The sequence below is a fragment of the Mastigoproctus giganteus genome, chromosome 9 (assembly GCF_048544385.1).
Source record: "Mastigoproctus giganteus isolate SK-2022 chromosome 9, ASM4854438v1, whole genome shotgun sequence".
NCBI lineage: Eukaryota > Metazoa > Arthropoda > Arachnida > Uropygi > Thelyphonidae > Mastigoproctus > Mastigoproctus giganteus.
This window is the reverse complement of record NC_143583.1, coordinates 49,444,723-49,461,969: the sequence shown is the minus strand read 5'-3', so window position 1 is coordinate 49,461,969 and position 17,247 is coordinate 49,444,723. Positions and strand designations below refer to the sequence as shown.

The following is a 17,247-nucleotide window of genomic DNA, read 5'->3' as shown; positions in this document are numbered from 1 at the left end:
GACAACCCTGCCAACCTTTGTATCATCTGCAAACTTAGACATTAAGCTTGATATACCATCATCAATATCATTTATAAATACAGAAAACAATAATGGACTCAACACTGAGCCCTGAGGGACTCCACTAATAACATTAGTCCACGATGAGCAGTGTCCATTGATTACCACTCTCTGTCTTCTCCCCCTCAACCACCCCTTTATCCATAGCAGCAATTTACCTCCAATATCACACTGCTCCAATTTGTGTAGCAGTCTTTCATGTGCAACAGTATCAAAAGCCTTTCTAAGATCCAAGTATATAATATCAAAGCTATTCCCTGCATCCAGTTCTTTTGTGACTGCATCATAGTATCCAATCAAATTGGTTAGGCAAGACTTCCCCTTAACAAAACCATGCTGTGTCCGAGCTATAACTGAAGTCTTGTCTAAATGATCCTGCAGTGCTTCTTTAACCAGTGCTTCCATTAATTTTCCTGGAACAGAAGTTAAACTCACAGGTCTATAATTACTTGTGTCAGCCTTTGATCCTCCTTTGTGAATTGGGGTCACATTTGCACATTTCCAGTCTATGGGTACCTCCCCTGAGTCCAAGGAAGCTCTCATAATTATGGCTAAGGGTTTGCTTACTTCCTTTGCTGCCTCCTTTAATATTACTGGATAGATCCCATCCACCCCGGGTACCTTTCTTGTGTTTATCGTCAACAATTTCTCCTCCACTTTACTCCCAGTTATTTCAAGATTCTGTAGCTTACTGCTAGAGTTGAATACACCTCTGGCATTCCCCCTTGCTGAATAACTCCTCATGTGTGAATGTCAATGCAAAATATTCATTTAGTTTGTTAGCTACCTGAGCAGGATCATCAACAGTTGACCCATCAATATCAAGTGGACCAATCTGATTCATCCCCTTCCTTCCAGAGTTTACATAAGTAAAGAACTCTTTGCTGTTTTTCTTTGCATCCCTTGCCAAGGATTTCACGTAATCTGCCTTCGTCTGCCTAACCTCCTTTGTAACTTGGTTGCATATCAACTTGTATCTATCATAGGCTTCTGTGGCATGTGTTAATTTGTAAGTATCCCATGCATTTTTCTTCTCTGCCATATGCCTCATTAATTCATCTGACATCCATTTTGGCCTAAACCTTGAACAATATTTCTTGGTTGGTATGTAAAGCCTAGTAGCTTCCAAGGTAAGTTCTTTGAATGCTTCCCATTTTGAATTTGCTGTTGGTAACATCATCAGTTGGTCCCACTGTATAGAATTTAAATACTGTCTCAGTCCATCGTAGTCGCCTTTACGGAAGCAATAACCCTTCCCTTTACCCCTAATGGTAGTTACCTCTTTGAGTAAATCCCACTTCAGCACACTGTGATCACTGTCACCTAGTGGTTCATTTATCTGCAGATTCTTAATGCATGAAGAATCACTGCTGATAATCAAATCAAGTTGCCGCCCTAGTTGCTGATGTAGAAAACAATCATCCAATAAATCCACAAAAGCCCTGCTAGTGTATGAGTGACCAGCCCCCAAATTCCAGTCAATATCTGGGAAATTAAAATCTCCCATTATAAGACTCTGATTTACTGGCCCACTCTATTTCCCTGTACAGTTTCTTATTATACTCATCAGAGTCATTAGGCCTATAGCACACTCCTACTCTTAATTTTGATCTCCCAATGCTTATGTCATACCAAACTGACTCAACACTGCACTGTCCAGCGATGTTGACTGGCTTCACTTCCTTGGTTTTTATGTGTTTCTTAACTAATAGCATAACCCCTCCCCCCCTTCCTATCCTGTCTATCCTTTCTGTAGACATTGTACTCCCCAAATTCCAGTTCTGCATTCCTTATATCTGTGTGACACCACGTCTCTGATATCCCAACAATATCTGCCTTTGATGCTTTGAGCAATACCTCAAATTCATCAAATTTATTTACTAAACTCCTAGCATTGGTGTACACGCAAGTATACCTGCACCTGTTTCTATTCTTAGCTACCCTAACACAACCCATGTGTTTACTTGTACCGCAATGGCTCCCAGCAGTCTTTGAAATATCATGCATCTTGTTTTTCAGGCTTCTGCTCATTCTAATAGAAGTAGTGCAAGAATCTCTTTCACCTCTGCCAGTGGCTACTATCAATCTATTGGTCTTTGTCTCCCCCCAAGCTAGCAGTTTTCCGACCCACCTAACACTGCCTCGATAGCATCAGCAAATATTCTTGCACCCTTTCTATTTAAGTGTAAATTTTTATGCGAATATTAACCCCGGGGGCTCACATCTGGTAAGTATGGGCTTGGCAAACCAGGGTCCTGAGCTGGATATCATATTCTTCTCTTTCTTGGTGATTCCTTTCTACTTCTCTTTCTTTCTTTCTTTCTCTCTCTCTCTCTCTCGGGGGGGGGGGGGGGTAACTCGGGATTTTTTTTTTTTTTTTTTTTTTGCTGGTGCAGCATAAGCCTCAGGCTTCCTTGTACCATATGGCTAATAATAATAATAATAATAATAATAATAATGACGGACTAGCACGTTATAATTCTGTAATATCCACTACTATAAAAAGATATGAAATACTTTTAACAGGATGAGAAGGGAACATTATTGGTATTCTAGTTTGTGATGTCCTGCCGAAATGACCAGAACCGGGGAAACTAGGCAAGAAACCGCATGAAATTCGGAACAAGCTCTTACAACAATGTTACCGCATCCGGGGTAGCCGATGCGCCAGCACTGGGGACCCAGGGTACTGGTGTGAAGTGGACCACTGGCCACAGAACAAGCTGTTATAACAATGTTACCGCATCCGGGGTAGCCGATGCGCCAGCACTGTGGACCCAGGGTGCTGGTGTGAAGTGGATCACTGGCCACAGCAATAAGCTTACTACGCCGAAAAGGACAATTAACATTGGCGAATGGAATGTTCGAACGGGGCACCACGTTGGACAAAAGGAAATCATTGCCCAAGAACTACTTAGGTGCAAGATATCAATCGCAGCATTATCTGAATTAAGGCTCACCGGGTCTGGAACGATGATCATCCAACCCCCAGCACCTAACAAAGCGGTTATGCTATTCTACTCTGGTGGCGAGAAACGAGAAGCAGGAGTGGGCTTTATGGTCGATGCTCAGGCCACCAGTAGTGTGATCGCTTTCCAACCAATATCGGACCGCCTGGCAGTCCTTACTGTCAAGGGCACCATCAAGACCCATATTATCTCCGCCTATGCGCCAACTGAGACTAGCCTGGACCCGACCAAGAATGACTTCTACAACCAGCTCCAACATACGCTGGATTCAATTCCGCAGACAGAAGTGATCATCCTCGCAGGGGACTTTAATGCCCATATTGGCGTGGACAGATCTGGTTGGGAAACAACAATGGGCAAGTTTGGCCATGGGAAGATCAATGACAACGGACTACGTTTGTTGTCCTTTGCCGCATCTAACAACCTGATCATTGGAAACAGCCATTTCCAGCACCCTCAAAAACATCAACTTACATGGCGAAATCCATCTGGCAAGGACTCAGCAATCCTGGACTACATTTTGATCAATGCCAGATTTCGCTCATCACTCATGGATGTTCGTGCCATGAGGGGACCTGATTGCGGATCTGATCATTACCTCATCCGGGCTAAGGTGCAGCTCAAATTACGGCATGCAAAAAGATCATCTCTGTCAGCCAAGCTGGACTGGAGGCAGCTAATGAATGCTGCCAACAAACAGGCATATCAGATCGCCCTATCCAACCGCTTCGAGATGCTGGCCGTGCCCGAGGATATAAATGAAGAAGAAAAGCAGATCTCTGATGCCATCCTGGAATGTGCCAAGCCCCTATGTCCACCTGCCCGACGTCGAACGCAACCATGGATATCAGATGAGTGCCTCGACCTCGTGGACAAACGGAAACAGGCAAAGTTGGTCGACTTTGAACGGTACCGGCAGCTAAACCGAGAAGTCTGACAAAGAATGACAGCAGAAAGAGAAGCATACTGGAACCAAGTGGCAGACGATCTTGAAGTGGCGGCATCCAAAAACGAGTACCGCACTCTCTACCGCACCCTCAGATGTCTGAGTGGAAAGACTAAATTGACTAGTGACAACATCAAGAATGCTGATGGGACCTTCGTGCGATCACCATCCGAACGCCTGCAACGGTGGAGTGAATTCTTCAAAGCTCTGTATAATCACGACCCACCTCAGGGACCGCCAGCAACAGCACTCTCGATCGACCCCCCTCAGGTCTCCATGGTCGATGTTGAGCCTACAGTAGAAGAAGTGAAAGCAGCCATACAATCCCTGAAGAATGGCAAGGCACCAGGAGTGGACCAAGTCACCACAGAAGCGATCAAAGCCGGGGGAGATGTACTGCTTCGCCGACTACACTCACTCCTCAAAACCATCTGGTGCACTGAACAAATTCCGTTAACATGGAGGAAAGCCATTATCGTACCAATCCACAAGAAAGGTGATAACCGGGACTGCAAGAACTACCGTGGCATCAGCCTCCTTTCCATCATTGGAAAGGTCTTTATGAAGATTATCCAGTCAAGACTGCAAAAACATCGCGAGCAAACCAGTCGAGAAGAACAGGCAGGATTTAGACCCGGGCGAGGATGCTGTGATCAAATCTTTGCCATTCGTCAGCTGATGGAGGAGAGGATCCGGTGTGGACAGCGAACCGTCATTGTTTTCATTGACTTTAAGTCTGCTTTCGACTGTGTCCACCGGCCTGCCTTATGGAAACTACTAGAGGTTGAACATGTACCTCGAAAAGTCATCACACTCCTCCAAACTGCATACAACGGTTTAACCAGCCAGGTGCGCATCCAGAACGATTTATCTGAGGAATTTACCATCCAAACTGGAGTCCGCCAAGGGATGTAGCCTCCCCGTTGCTTTTCAACATCGTGGTCGACGCCATTATGAGGCAAGCATTCAGAAACAGACAGGGCATACAATATGACAAGGATCACTATGTGACTGACCTGATGTTTGCTGATGATAGTGCTATCCTTGCCGGTAACGACGCTGAAGCCACGGAAATCCTCTACGACATTGCCCGCATTGCCCGGCCATACGGTTTGAAGATCAATGCTGGTAAGACAAAGGCCCTGACAACAGATGGGTCGCAAGCCACCATCTATCTCGAAGGCGTCCAGATCGAGCAAGTGCAGGACTTTAAATACCTTGGGTCGCTGGTCCAGGAGAAGAAAGTTGCATCCACCATGGAAATTCACAGCAGAATTGGACAGGCGGCCACTGCGTTCGCCTCGCTCAAATGGTGTCTGTGGAAGAGGACCAACATTTCCACAAAGACTAAAATCCGACTCTTCCGGACTTTGATCCTGCCCATTCTTCTTTACGGATCGGAAACATGGATTTGTCTCAAGTTAGATTTGAACAAACTTGAGGTATTCCAAATGCGATGCCTGCGGCAGATCTTGGGCATCTCTCTTCGCGACCGCATCACTAATGATACCATCCGCGCCAGATGCCAACAGCAACCAACCATTGCCGACTAAATCCAGAAGCGAAGGCTCAGATGGTTTGGCCACGTATGTAGAATGGGCACGAACAGAATACCATCCACACTCCTTTGGAGACAACGACCCACCCAATGGAGCATCCAACGGACCGCGCCTAGGAAAAAGTGGGCCAAGCAAGTGGAAGATGACTTGAAGAGCCGACGTCTCGACCTTAACCAGGCCAGGCCTGAAGCCATGGATCGTAAGGTATGGAAGAACATCACAGAGCAAGTCCGAAACCCTGTGGCACCTACAGCAGCATACTGGTTGCGTGGCCAACCGCCTCCCCCAGCTGCCAGCTAAGGACCAAAGAAGAAGAAGAAGAAGTTTGTGATAGCTAATCCCTGGCCTTGAGGCTCTGAACGGCAAATGATGAAATGTTCTGTACCTATTATTTATTTATTTATTTATTTATCTACCATAACATTATTATTTCTCCCTGATTGGGAAGGGGGGGAGGTCCCACCCTATGATGGTACTGGTACCAAGTGGAGTTCACAATACTGGTATTTCGGTATTTTTAATTTATGAAACCGGGATACTGGTATTCCAAAAAGAAAAAAAAAAAAAAAAAACATTTTTTGCAATAAATTTTGATGACAATTAGGTGCAATAAAGTAAGGAAAAAACAAGTAATTACTTGAATTCATGTTTTAAATCAAACTTTTATTACAATAATAAATATCCTAAATATCCGATTAATAATATCCTAAAATCTACTTACAATACATAACTGGTGTTCATTTACATTTAATCTATTAATTTTTCTCATTTATTAAAAATTATTAAAAATACAGCTATTCTAAAAACAAAAAAAAAAAATAAGCACCCACACTACCTGTCTGAATAAAGTGAGCTCTTAAGAAACTCAATAGTGTTATCGTTTAAAGTGGATATAATTTGTTTATAATTTTTACATATTTAATTAGCGGCAGAAAACGTCCTTTTGGATTCTGTACTGGTTGGTGTTTTGTACTGAGATAGTAGTAGATGAGTTGCAGTTTAACCCCCACCCCCACTTATTCCCTCATCTGCAAAAAATCTTATTTCCTTTTTATTAAAAATAAAAAATATTTCATTTTTGAATTTTTATGGCACTATATCCATATTAACAAAAGACAGGATCTGACGGTTAAGCTTGGTGAGGAAACCAAGTTGTGGGGGGGGGGATTATTTATTTATTAATTTTTATTTCCCTGTACCTTAGTATCACCATCAGTGGCCATTGTTATGCTTTTTCATAGCAACTTCCCTCAAGCACGAAGCCCCACAAACTACCTGACTGCATTAAAAAATGAGAATATCGAGGAGCTGAGGGAAATTCCTCCCCCCCCACGTATATATATATATATATGTATATATTATATGTGAACTGTCAGTTTCTCAAGAGCAATGACACAAATATAAAACAAAATCATTTATCATACAAATCTACTTACAATACATAACTGGTGTTCATTTACATCTAATCTATTCATTTTTCTCATTTAATCATTTCCATAAAATTTTTCTCAATTAACAATCTTGACTCTCTCTACAGCTTCAAACACTAAACTAATTCAATCTTAATCACCAATATCAATTCTCTTCACAACAGCAATCCATAAGTCGCTAACTTAATGCCAACTCAGTCGCTAACTCAATTCCATGTAAAAAAAAAAAAAAAAAAGGTAAAGTTCAGCTATTATCAACCCACTGCAGGATGGAAGCCTCTTCAACAATTCATACTGAGGGAAATGGACCATAATCTGCCACGCTGGTCCATTGCGGGTTGGCAGATCGACCGTATTCAGCAGTCAGGGGCTTGAACGCCGGTATACTCAAAGAGCATGTGCTACTGCACTCCCACTCCTGACCACTCAGCTACGGAGGCCTTTGTAATCTCTCTTAATTCAGCAATATCAATTTTCTTTACAACTTTGACCAATAACCAACTCAACACTAAACATTTCCTTATCTTACTCTAAAATAATCTCCCACTTTATCTAAGTACCATTTCCAATACAGCACAGTTCAGAGGACTTACCTTCCTTTTCTTTCATAGTAGTATTCCTCTGTGCGGGTTCCTTCCACAGAGCGCAGTGATCTCTCTCTCTTCTTAGTTGAACTCTGCATCTCTGCTGGTGCCTCCATAGCCAGGTGGGCAGGAGCAGCAGTGCATAGCACACGCTTCTTGATTAGACCAGGGTTCGAGCCCGTGACCACCAAATACGGAGGATGTGGAAGGTCAAGAAATGACCACTGCATATCCCCGGAGCAATATAGCCTTAGTTGCTAATGCTCCTAAAAACCAAATAATAATAATAATAATAACAACAACAACAACAAAAACAGCATCTCTGCTGTATTGCTCTACAGTACTGTCTTATTTCGGGATTTCAAGAACAGTTCTCTGTTAATACTGAAGGAAATTACCACAGCAGTAGTAGAAGCCACGGCACTATCTGACTGGTTTGTTATTCAACTTCTGGATTAACTTCTAGGACAGGAACATGCCCGGCGGAACTCTTCACTGCTGGATACCCTCGGACCTGAACTGAACCCAGAACTACCACTGCAAGTCTACAACCCCTCCGAACAACAACCACAAACCCCAGTTTTGGCGTGAGCACCTTATTTATTTCCTTCTCATTTAGTTATTTATTGAATTGATTGCAAGTTAGAATCGTCCCCTTGTACTATTTTATATGCAAGCTTATGTGCAAATCCCAGAGGGGTTTGCACATATTTACATCTCTAATTTAAACCTGACCCAATCATGGTGTTATTCTTAAACTCACTCTTCTTCCTTTGGTGGGAAAAACAGAATATTTTTCCCAGACAACAAAACGCTTTCATCTTTTACATCAAGATCACCTGTTCACAATACCTTTGAACTGCTCCATGCCGACATCTTTCCCAAAATGCACTAAGCGTCGCATCCTCAAATAGTGGTGTAATAGAGGGATTAAACTATTGTTCAGAAGCTTTTAATTTTAACCTTTCCGCACCCGCCATACCATTGTTCACCATATTCCTTAATTGCCCTACCCGGCCTACAGCCACTAATGGAAATATTTTCGTAATGATGTTTTCGCTATTCCTTAAGTGTTTTACTTCCACACACACTAACTTACTAAGAGAAATATATTTGTAAGATTTTATGTCTTAATTTCATGACGTTTTCAGGTTTCCGTTTATTTTTTTTTTAATTAGTACCGAAAAACTGGTATTTTTGTATCAATACCGGAAAAAAATGACCAGTATTCGGAATCTCAGTATTGTAAGCCGTAGTACCAAGTGCACAGGGTAGTTGTTACTGTTGCTCGAGGACCTCTCTGATTATCTAGAGATGTTCAAGGATTGCAACTTTCTGGAGTAGGTGTTTTGTGTGAGACCTATTGCTACTAGGCTGTTATGTAGGGTATTTGGAACCACACCAGTAGTTGGCATGATGATCGGAATGATCATTACTTCTTCCATATGCCACATCTCTTTGATCTCCTGTCTTACATCTGTGTACTACCTGATCTCTTTCTCATAGGTTTTTTGGGGGTTGCCACTGTTGGGCATCACTATATCAATCAGATTTGTCAACAAGGGTTATGTCCAGTCCCTTGTGCAGGATTGTCTTGTCAGTTATTATGCCAAGTCCCAGTAGAGCTGGTGGGTTGGGGACTCTAGTATGGCCTTGGGTTCATATTTTTAATACAGTACACTTTCTTTGATTAACTGATATTTCCTCACTGGCTTCTGACGTGTTATCCTGAAAACTTGGTTATGCCTGTGAGCGTACTCCATTTCTGAGGGCAGGTGGCATAGTCAATGTATCATCTGTTACTAGTATGTTCCTTGATGATGTATTTTATATAGTTTTTCTATACTTATACTTTATATACTTTATATTTTATATACTTTACATTTGTCAATGTATTTTATACATTGACAAATGTAAAGTACTACATATGGGAAACAGTAACCCCAGATCAACGTATCAACTCTGTGGTACTACGCTGACAGTGGTAGAGAATGAAAAGGACCTGGGGGTAATTGTGCAGGCAGATATGAAGTTCTCTGAGCAGTGCAGACGAGCTGCAAGAGTAGCTCATGGTGTCTTGTCAATGATATACAGGAATTTTTCTAGCAGGGACAAGGATGTGATTATTCCCTTGTATAAGGCATTGGTCAGGCCACACCTTGAGTACTGTATACAGGTCTGGAGGCCTCATTTCAAGAAGGATGTAGAGCTGCTGGAACGAGTACAGAGAAGGGCAACAAGATTAGTGAATGGAACAAAGGGTTGCTCTTACGAAGAAAGGCTTAAGTTTTGCAAATTACAGAGCCTGAAGACTAGGCATCGCCGAGGTGATCTGATAGAGGTGTACAAGGCTTTGAATGGCTTGAGCATGCTCAATGCCGATGGAATTCTTCCTCTTGCTCAGAATAATCACCTGAGAGGGCATAAATTCAAATTGAGGAAGGATGGATGTCGGATAGATGTGCGGAAATTCGCCTTTAGCCAGCGGGCAGTTGGTTTGTGGAATAGACTTCCATCGCTTGTTGTTGAAGTTGATAGCCTAAACAAATTTAAAGCTCAGCTGGACAGGTATTTCGAACGAATTGAGGGGTGAAATGGGAGTAGTGGTTGTTTTTTTTTTTTTTTTTTTTTTTTTGGCTGATGCTGAATAAGCTTGCTTTCTTGCATCATATGCCTCTACTAATGCTAATGCTAGTTTCAGGTGTTGATTACCTGGTCTTGGATGGCGAGCATAAATCCTTCAGTCACAGGGAAAAGTGCTCCACTTGTGAGCCATGCATTGGAAGCCATTTTATCAATGTGGTCTAGATGTAGTGTAGTATCTGCCATGTCTTCTTTGCCCATCTTTCTAGCTTTGTTTGTTTTATCTGGGCGGGAGGGGTCTCCTCATTGGGTTGAATGGGGTATGCTGTTTGTCTGTCTTCCTTATGGCCTCGTAGACTATCTTTCTGTGGAAGTAATCCCTTCAGGTTCTCTATCGCTCAATGAGGTTGATCAAGTTTCTTCTTTATTTCCAAGCCTGAGTTTAGGTCGTATTGGTAGCTCTTGGTTATCACTATCCTTTTCTTTCTCATAATCTCCTCCAGTTCAGTATTAGTCTATTGTATAATCCTGAAGGAGTATGTTAAGCTGCATAGGTGTTTATAACTTTAACTGCGTTCCCTCCATTCAGTTTTGTTTTGAGCAGGCTTCTGAGACTGTGATGGTATTTTTCAGTAAGGCAGGTCTTGATCTCTTTGTGCTTTAACTATTGAGCCTGTATTATCCTCAGGTATTTGTAGGTCTCTTCCTCTCTCATGGCTTTGTTTTATTTACCAGTCTACAGTTGGTAGTTTTGGCTGACTAATTTCCCTGATACAATCCATAGGTCTTGCATTTGTTAAAGCATTTGTTTACACAAATGCAAGACCCGTGGATTCATATTGCATCCTGATGCCACTGTTGAATTATTCGGTGATCGAGAGAAGCTGCTGGAGTTGCATCTAAGCTCCCGCACAGAGCTTGATGTCATCCATGTATGCCAGGTGGGGGAGAGAGTGTACAGGTTTTTCATTCCTCCTTTGAGGGTATACCCATACTTGCTGTTGTTGAGCATGGTGGATAGTGGGCTGAGTGCTAGACAGAACCACAGTGGGCTCAATGCATCTCCCTGAAAGATTCCTCTCCTGATGGGGATTGGTCCATTATTATTATATAGACAAATATTAAAAATAAAATAGCATGACAAAAGTTTCCCCATTTCCCAGCTCATCAACAGCTGTTGAGGGGGGGTTCTTTTTGTGTTATGCTAGTGAATGAAGTAACATGAAAAATTTTCTCATGCTCCTATATGCATAAAATCACAGAAAGTTATAATGCTTGCAAAAAAAAAAAACAGGGGAGGGCTTATTTAATGGTAGCAATAAACTGCATCTTTCCAAGCAAAAATTATGCTCATTTACAAAAGTTACAGAAGCAGGAGTTTCCTTATCAGTTTCAAAAACAAACTAATCCTTGCAAACCATCTCTGGCCTATAAAATGAAAATTCATGGATTACAAACGTTTGATTACTGAAAGAAATTAAGTTTGTAAAGGAACTTTATAGTCATCACTGCACTTTAACAAGGATTGACAATTTTACCACTACAACCATTAGATATGGAATTATGTCGTTAACATAACACAAATATTATCCATTTTAATCTGAAACCAGTGCCAAGTTTGTCAATAAAATTTAAGCACAATGGTTTACAGTCAAAAGAGCAAACCTCTTTTTTTCTATTACTCTGGCAACAGTATTATCTATGCATAAAATTTGAACAAATTTCACAAAATTCTCCCACTGTACATTTTTACTTCGCCATAAGTTTCACCTATGTAATATAATTAATTAAATTCATTATGAGGAGATGCAAACAGCAACTAACATCTTAAAAAAAAATTATTCAGATTAGGAAAGAAGGAAAGGGAAATGAACTGTATTACAATACAAAACTGGTAAACTTTAGATTTGATTAGCTATCAAACTACACATATAGATATATACATATTACATTGCACAAAATTGAATCTGGTGGTAATCTGTGAAAACTGATTTAATATAGTAACTAATAAAAAGATTTTTTTTTAAATACATTACAAATATATTAGAAATGATATGAAAATTACAAACACAGCAATTAAAATGTATTAGTTTTTTGACATTTCTGTCTGTGAATAAAAATTCATTCCACTGTAAATTACCTCTAATTCTGAATTTTTTTTTAAATTCTAGCATTAGAACTCCTTTTCTAAAAAAATACTTCATCTCAATATTTCATCCCACATATAATTTTTTTCCCCTTTAGAAAAGTGATTCTATGAGGTTCTATATAAATATTCAATATTAATTTGATTTATGCAGGATGCAACACCTCAAGCACCTAGAGAAACAAATAATTAGTTGAAAAAAAGTTTGATTCTGAAAATATTTCTAGAGAAATTCAGTTATTCTGTAGAACCAGAGTGATGACTGATGCAATGTCAAATTATCTATACAGCAATTGAGTATTTTAAGCCTTTTAGCAAGGCATCTCTAAACTACTATTTTATACACTTTTAAATTCAATAAATAAGAGAATCATGGATGATAAAAAAGAGAAATTTAAAGCCTACTAAAGATTTACAAATGGAATCATTACAAAATGCGTCTTACTAAAGTAGGTTTTATTGCTGCCTGGTCCTGTGTTTCTAACGATGACTCACCATAGCGATGTCTTTTCAGACTAAGTACCTTGGTTTCTATTCCAGAAAATCCATTGAAAACTTCGACTTCAAGGGATCAAGCAGCAGATGAACAGCTGTGAGATGGATTAGGCTGTCCAAGTTGTGAAATGTTTAGTATTAAACTTTATAACATACTAATTTTCATCACAAGAAAAATCTGCACAGAAAGTATTTTGGCAAGTCTTTTTCTATCCCGAATTTAAAATATATACAAAAAAAATTTAATTAATTTAAACTAACTTTTATAAATAAATAATTTAAGCCCTCTATTATATCCTACTTATTTGTGAATTTTTTTATTTCTGGATTTAAAAAAGCATAATTCAACTTCTATCTTTTTAATTAGGATATACAAGATATCCCAAAATGATTTTTGTACTTTCAAAAACTTATTTTGTGAGTAATGTAGAAGGGAAACAATGGCACTAAGGAATGTGTGGAACGCAAATTTTTTTTTACCTTTCAGGTTGTAGGTAATAACAGGAAAAGATGATAACTAAAACAAAACAATAAAATAAAAGTTCTGGCATGATGAAAGCAAATCTGTACTGCAGCTTCAAAAGAACTTAAAGGTAGAATTTGAACAATTCTTGGGATTGGTGGAAATCATAGCATTTTGGAATGGAAATTGCGCAATGTAAAGTGCACCAGACAAGGCTATGAATACAGTCTGAGGATGGTTGCTCGACACACTATCAGTCTACAACAGTCATAGTGTGCCACTTCTTAAAGTAGTAGTTAACAGCCCGTGTGTATTTTGTATGATGTTTTCATTGGCCAATTTGCATTTTATGTAGACTGAAAATTCATGTGGGAGGGAAGCCTACTTCCTCCATCTATGATTGTCTAACTACAGCCCTCAACTGAAATCTTTAGGAAATATTGCAGACAAGTGGTAAAATTACTGTATTATGATGAAGGACAGTCTGAGAAAGTCAGTCAATGCCAATGTGTTTAGTGGACACTGACAGTGACTATTGGAAGAATATTCAATAGAGTTTCCTTCACATTTGAACAATATTTAAAAAATTATATATAGGAAAAACCTTTCACTCATTCTTTAATATGGTTTTTTACTCTCCCTAACTACATTATATAAAAAACATTTCTGAAAATGAATAATCATTTTAGGATCATCCTGCGTATTGCTCCACCCCCTTATCTCACATGAACACAGTTTGGATGTCTTTTAAATTTACATATCAAAAATCAAATACAAATCATATTGTATAAACAGCTTAAGTATAGAAAAGCATGAGTAGAAGAAAACAATAATCCAGCTTATAACTAACTGAATAAACTTAAATCAAAACTTCACACATCTCAAGCATATAGCTCCTTAGATAGTCAAAGTTCAAATTCATAACTACTAAGGGCATATTTTATTTAAAATTAACATGCTGATATCAAAATTATAAACTAATTAATTAATAAGTAGATAACTTTACCTTCAGAGATGTACTGCAGGAACACATACCGGGCAAATACAGAATTGTAAAATTGTGTTTGAGTATAATGAATTTAAAATAACTTGCTAAAAAATACATTGGTTATACATACAAAAGAATTATTAAAATATATTAATAACTTTCATAAAATCTATTTAAGACTGTGTGTGTACAATGAAAATTCTCCACATAATTCTTTTTTTTTTAAGATAGTGTGACTTATTGAAGACACTTCAATAATTTCCATCAAATCAAAATCATTTGTCACTCACAAACCTAACAGGTGTTTAGAGAGTTTAATGATAATTATATTCAATGAAGAGCTTTCAAATTTTTAATAGAGGAATTAAAGAAAAATCTTTTCTTGAAAGGGTTTCAGAACACCAAAGAACTTTGAGAGAGACATTATTATCCAACACAGAAAGAGAAGTTGAGGAAAATAGCACAGAAGTGAGTGCATGCTGCATTTTATACACCAACATGGATTTTTTTTTTACAGCTATACTTCTCCAATTAAAAAAAAAAAAAATCAATATTCTTGACTGAGACAAAGATTTGATGCACTAATATTCATAGTAACATAATAATTCTAATGGATAATTTAATATATAAATTTAATTTGTTGGTTGCAGAGATTTTAACTTTTCTGCAACTTTGCAGAGAGGCTAAATTCTTCCATTTTTGAAAGGCATTATATGATTTGAAAAAATATCTCCCAGTATGATAACTATGAAAAAAAAAAAAAAAAAAAAAAAAAAATCACCATAAAAGGCTCCTTGTGAATCAATCTAATAATGATTGGCTATAACTGCTAATACCCCTAATTTTAGAACAGTAGTATCCAAGACCTCAAGGGAGGGTTAGTGTTGCCCAGAGGAGGCAACAAGCTTAAAGATGTTGCATCTTTTAGTGAAGATAAATTTATTTTAGTGAATTAAGTAGGCCAAAGAAAAATTTTAACTCAAAATATGAAGATAAAAAAATGTTTGGTACATGCAAAGAACATAAAATAGAATGTTGTTATTAACCTTATTATTATTTATTTGAAGGTGAGGCAATAGTAACATAGGTCACCCCTTTTCAATCAAGGATTGCATGAATATCCAAGAGCCAGAATGCAATAAAATCTTAACAGGAATTTACGCTTGTAAAAATAAGATTTATTAATGAAATTAAAAAAAGTAATTAAACATCTTAAAAAATAACCATTCAGTGTGACAAGCGAAGCTGAATCTAGACTAGATTGCATACATTGTTGATTCAGCTATTTACACTGCCAGTCACATGGTGTTCTTCACATAAGTAGCACCTAATCATATGTGTGTCTCCTTTGATAAATATCATTTTGGAAAATAATATTCTGCATGTTTGCCAAATAAAGACATTCTATTTCTGTGATATGAGTGGATTATGAACTCTTCTATATGAAAATTAACCACTCTCAAAATGATTCGGATACCAAACACTAATAAATTAAGTCTTGTCCATCATACAAAGTGGGAGCAACTAAAAGTCTCATGAAAAAAACCAGATATCAGTAATTAGCCATTACAGCTTACAATGCATAGCATTATAGGGTCTTAACACATTATTTTGCATCGATATTTACAAATGAAAAACCTTTTGTGGCAATGGGAAATTGTGGGAGTAAAGTTGAAAAACATGTAATTAACAATATTGAAATTTCGTAAGATTATTTAATGAAAAAACTTTCAAGCCTACAGGCCAGTAAGGCTCCCGGAGTTGATGGAATATACCCTATAATCTTAAGGGAGGCAGCAAGCGAGTGCATTGAACCATTGAGGCTAATTATGCGAGCATCACTAGACTCTAGGGAGATTCCCTTGGATTGGAAAAGTGCAAATGTATCTCCCATACATAAGGATGGCTCTAAAAGTGAAGTTGGAAATTATCGACCTGTCAGTCTGACTTCAGCAGTAGGGAAAATCATGGAGGCAATGATCAAGGGTGGAATTCAGGATCATTTGGATCGAATTGAAATTCAAGGATACTCAGCATGGTTTTGTAAAGGGAAAATCATGTTTAACAAATCTGGTTTGCTATTTTGAAAGGGTCACTCACAAGCTGGATTTAGGGAATAATTTCGACATTGTTTATTTAGATTTCAGCAAAGCTTTTGACTCAGTCCCACACGAGCGGTTGCTTTATAAGCTGGAACAGGTTGGAATCACTGGGAAAATCCTTAGATGGATAGCAGGATGGCTTCAGGGCAGGAGGCAGAGGGTTGTGATAAATGGCTATTCTTCAGATTGGGTTGATGTAAGAAGTGGGTTTCCCCAAGGATCAGTATTAGGACCACTGTTGTTTTTAATTTTCATAAACGACATTGATGAAGGGATAGAGGGCGTGATGTCCAAATTTGCAGATGATGTTAAAATTGGTAGAGTAGTTAATGATCACTGTCAAGCTGAGCTTCTTCAGAGAGACCTAGATAGACTTCAGGAATGGTCAGAAAAATGGCAGCTATGCTTTAATCCAACAAAGTGTAAGGTATTAAACCTGGGAAACAGTAATCCCAAAATAACTTATTCACTTGGTGGAGTTCATTTATTTATTTATTATTTATTTTTTTATCATTGTTTTATTCAGAGGTTTTTTTTTTTTTTTTGGCTGGTGCAGCATAAACCATAGGATTTCTTGCACCATGCGGCCATTACTAATACTAATAAACACATCAGTTGTTGCTGACTATAACTTTGAATCAAGTGTGCATCCACGATGTTAAACAATGGAAGAATAAGAATGATATAAGGTCAAGAAGTCAATAAATGACAAATGTACTTTTGCATGTTATTGCTCTTATTACTCAATGTTGCTGATGAAAAGTTATATAAAACCAGTGTAATGTCTCTTGTGCTTGTCAATTTTTGCTTAATAGGCCATAACAGCACATCAGTTCTTATGTTACTCTAGCTTTTATGTTAGAAGTTGAAAGTATTCATGCGTCAAGAAACCCAAACTCATAAACAGAAATGCACTAGCATT

General features: G+C 38.5%; 1 protein-coding gene across 3 annotated transcripts in view; it reads right to left on the bottom strand.

The window, feature by feature from the left end:
* LOC150080207 (uncharacterized) overlaps positions 1 to 17,247 on the bottom strand; it is a 441,155-nt gene that overhangs the window by 283,665 nt on the left and 140,243 nt on the right. The window contains exon 1 of one of the 3 annotated variants that reach the window (XM_090382095.1): positions 12,723 to 12,900. The exons of the other annotated variants lie outside the window; for them this stretch is intronic. The gene's annotated coding sequence lies outside the window, so the exon portion shown is untranslated. Of the gene's footprint in view, positions 1 to 12,722; positions 12,901 to 17,247 lie in introns of those variants that run through there. 3 annotated transcript variants of the gene reach the window in all.